The sequence below is a fragment of the Humulus lupulus genome, chromosome 3 (assembly GCF_963169125.1).
Source record: "Humulus lupulus chromosome 3, drHumLupu1.1, whole genome shotgun sequence".
Taxonomy (NCBI): Eukaryota; Viridiplantae; Streptophyta; class Magnoliopsida; order Rosales; family Cannabaceae; genus Humulus; species Humulus lupulus.
Window position 1 is genome coordinate 133,118,035 of NC_084795.1, and position 4,076 is coordinate 133,122,110.

Consider the following 4,076-nt stretch of genomic DNA (forward strand, 5'->3'; position numbering starts at 1 on the left):
ATAATCAATCTCTTATATTACTTGTTATTGGATGTGTACACTTGCACAATTTTATTTGCTTTGATTTACACAACAAGTTTTTGGCACTGTTGTCGGGGATTGATAAAAAGAAATCAATTATCTTAAATTTAATATTTTTGCAATTCATTTTTTTTTTATGTTTTAGCTTTGATTCTTGTGGATCCTTGAAAAGTTTCAGCTTTAATCATTTATGAATGAGGATCAAGACCCTGAGCTGCTCCCTCTTGACCTAAAAATTGAGCATACTTTTAGAGAAAGGAGAAGGCAGCAAGCCAATCAAGTGGGAATAGTGATGATGGATGTTGGACAACCAGCACAGGCTCAAGAAGCTTAGGAAGGTGTGGCTGCCAATGAGGTTCACAATGCGGTATTGGTGGCCGATGAGAGGGATAGAGATATTAGACAGTATGATGTCCCTCTGTTCAATGAATTAAATCTGGGTATTACAAGACTAGAAATCTAGGCACCACAGTTTGAATTGAAGCCAGTAATGTTATAGATGCTTCAGACAATTGGTCAGTTTAGTGGTATGCCTACAGAAGATCCTCACCTTCATCTTCGTCTATTGATGGAGGTGAGTGATTCTTTTAAGTTAATTGGAGTTACCAAAGATTCCTTGAGATTAAAGTTGTTTCTCTACTCACTGAGGGACAAGGTAAGAGCATGGTTGAACTCACTGCCCTCAGATTCGGTCACCACATGGCAAGAACTGGCTGAAAGGATCTTGATGAAATACTCCCCCCCCCCCCCCCCCCCCCCACTAAAAATGCCAAACTCTGAAATGAGATTACCTCTTTTCATCAATAGGAAGATAAATCTCTTTATAAAGAATGGGAGCGATTCAAAGAATTATTAAGGAGATGCCCTCACCATGGTATACCACATTGTATCCAAATGGAAACTTTCTACAATGGTCTCAATGCTTATACGTGGATGGTAGTAGATGCATCAGCTAATGGGGGACTTTTGGCCAAGTCTTATAATGAGGTCTATGAGATTTTAGAAAGAATAGCCGATAACAACTACCAATGGCCCACAAATAGAACTTCTTCAGGAAATAGAAGGGTAGTGGGTGTTCACGAGTTGGATGATATCACCTCATTAGTAGCACAAGTGTCTTCCATCTCCAACATGCTGAAAACTATGAATATGGGTGTGAATTCAATTGTAGCTCAACCCATGGCTCAAGTGGAGAATGTATCTTGTGTTTATTGTGGTGATACTCACACCTTTAATAATTTCCCATTAAATCTGGCATCGGTGTATTACATGGGGAATAATAATAATAATAATAGAGTGAATTCAAACTCCTATAATCCAACTTGGAGGCAACACCCCAACTTTTCATGGATCAATCAAGGGGTTGCCTCTAAAAATGTCAATGCACCTACAAGGCCAGCTTATCCACCTGGTTATGTTCAGCCAAGGCCACAACATGGGGAATCCTCTAACTCCCTTGAATCTTTGTTGAAAGCACACTTGATTAATAATGAGGCCTTCATGTCAAAAACTTATGCTTACATGGAGAAAATAGATGTCATAATTCAAATTTAGGCAACCTCTTTGAGAAACTTGGAGAACCAAGTTGGGCAGCTCGCTAATGAGTTAAGAAATAGACCCCAAGGGAGTTTGCCAAGTGACACCGAAAACCCAAGAAATCCAAGTAAAGAACATTGTAAGGCAATCACCTTGCATAGTGGCAAGGCATTGGAAGCCTTGACGAAGAATTATGTGCATGAAAAAAAGCCTTCTTCGATCCAAAATGAGGCAAGGGTTAAAGAAATCAAGAAAATTCTGGTGTACAAAAAGTTGATTCTGTGCCTGATGCTGCAGCATTGCCGCAGCAAATTTTCCCAGAAAGTTCAAAATTTTAGCAGCCTCCATTTCCTCAGCATTTTTAGAATAAACAACAAGATAATCAATTTAAGAAGTTTCTGGACGTTTTGAGGTAGCTTCACATTAACAATTTGTTGGTGAATGCACTTGAGAAAATGCCTAGTTATGCCAAGTTTATGAAAGATATCTTGACAAAGAAAAGAAGATTGGGTGAGTTTTAAACGATGGCCTTGACTAAAGAGTGCAATGCATTTTTACAAGATAAGCTGCCACCTAAATTGAAAGAACCCAGTAGTTTTACCATTCCATGTGTCATTGGGAATTCTTATAGTGGAAAGGCTCTATGTGACTTAGGGGAGAGCATTAATTGATGTCTATGTCGGTATTTAAGCAATTAGGCATTGGAGAAGTATGGCCCACTACAGTAACTTTGCAACTGGCGAAGAGATCATTTGTCCATCCTGATGGCAAGATTAAGGATGTCTTGGTTCGAGTAGATAAGTTTATATTCCCCGCTAATTCTATTGTCCTTGATTCTGAAGCAGATAGGGAAGTATCAGTTATTCTGGGGAGGCCTTTCCTAGCTATGGGGAGAACTCACCATGAGATTCCAAGATGAGAAGGTTACCTTTAATGTTTTTAAGGCCATGAGATACCTAGTTGAAATAGAAGAATGTTCACTCATCTTTGTGGTGGATTCTTTAGCAACCAAGGTCATGGAAACTAGCGAGCATGAAGTTCCGTTAAAAAGAGTTATGTTTTATGAGCCAAAAAATGATGAAGATGAGTCATGCTTAGCTTGGTTGGAAGCAAGTTCTCAATGTTTGAAAACTAGAACTCAGTTTGAACCTTTGGAGTTGTCATCTCAAGTTTTTAAAGTTCCAAAGTCATATATTCAAGAACCACTTGAGTTAGAGTTGAAAGCTTTACCATCACACTTGAGATATGCATTCTTGGGACCTTCATCTAAACTTCCTATAATAATTTTAGGGGAGTTAAGTGTTGAACAAGAAGAAAAGTTGTTGGATGTCCTGGGGCAACACAAGAAAGCATTTGGTTGGACCATAGTTGATATTCGTGGGAATAGTCCTTCTCTATGTATGCATAAAATTCTACTGGAAGATGATAAAAAAAAAGTCTATTGAGGGGCAAAGAAGGCTAAATCCAATTATGAAAGAAGTAGTGAAGACAGAAATCATTAAATGGTTAGATGTTGGAATTATTTATCCAATCTCAGATAGCTCTTGGTGTAGCGCACCATAATTTTTTTTATTTATTAAATTTTGTGCTTTGTTTTATTTAATTATTAAGTGTTGTGAATTATTTTATTTATTTTTTTACATTGATTGTTAAAAATTGTTTGAATTTAATTGTTAATTGTTAATTTATTTATTTATTTAATTTGTGAATAATTGAGTTTTGGTTGAATGCACCAAGGTGCATGGTAGGTAGTGATTCACCCTAGTGATTAAGTGTGTGCATGTGCATGGTTGCATGGTGCACTTGCATAGAATTTTCTACACACTTTTAATTTCTTTTATTAGGATGGGTATTCTGGTTATAATTAAATTGTTGTAGCGCCTGAAGATCAGCATAAAACAACTTTTACTTGCCCTTATGGGATCCTTGCCTTTAGGAGGATGCCTTTTGGGTTATGTAACGCACCAGTAACCTTTCAGAGGTGCATGATGTCTATCTTTACTGATATGGTTGAGAAATTTTTGGAGGTTTTCATGGACGATTTCTCTGTCTTTGGTGATTCGTATGATCAGTGCTTGAGAAATTTAGCTAAAATCCTCAAGAGATGCGAAGAAACTAATCTAGTCCTCAACTGGGAAAAATGTCATTTCATGGTGATTGAAGGCATTGTTTTGGGGCATAAAATATCAAGCAAAGGCATTGAAGTTGACAAGGAAAAAATTGAAGTGATTGAGAAATTGAACTCCTATCTCAGTTGAGCACATAAATAGTTTCATGGGGTATGTAAGTTTTTACCGGAGATTCATTAAAGACTTTTCCAAGATCTCCAAGCCACTTTGCAATTTATTGGAGAAGGATGTTCCCTTCATTTTTGATGGGGCATGTGTGCAAGCTTTAGAAGAGCTTAAAAGAGGTTGATTACATCTCCTTGTGGATTCTTAGAATTCCACACCGATAAAAAGACCCACGTCACGTGTCTAAGGTCCCTTGAAGGTCCAAAGGAATCATGTCTAAAGCCT

The 4,076-nt window shown here is 37.5% G+C and overlaps 1 non-coding gene across 1 annotated transcript; it reads right to left on the reverse strand.

Moving 5' to 3' along the window:
• Window positions 1–792: 792 nt before the first annotated feature.
• LOC133827683 (small nucleolar RNA R71) lies at window positions 793–899 on the reverse strand. The gene has a single exon (XR_009890334.1). It is a non-coding gene; the product is annotated as a small nucleolar RNA R71 (small nucleolar RNA).
• Window positions 900–4,076: the final 3,177 nt, after the last annotated feature.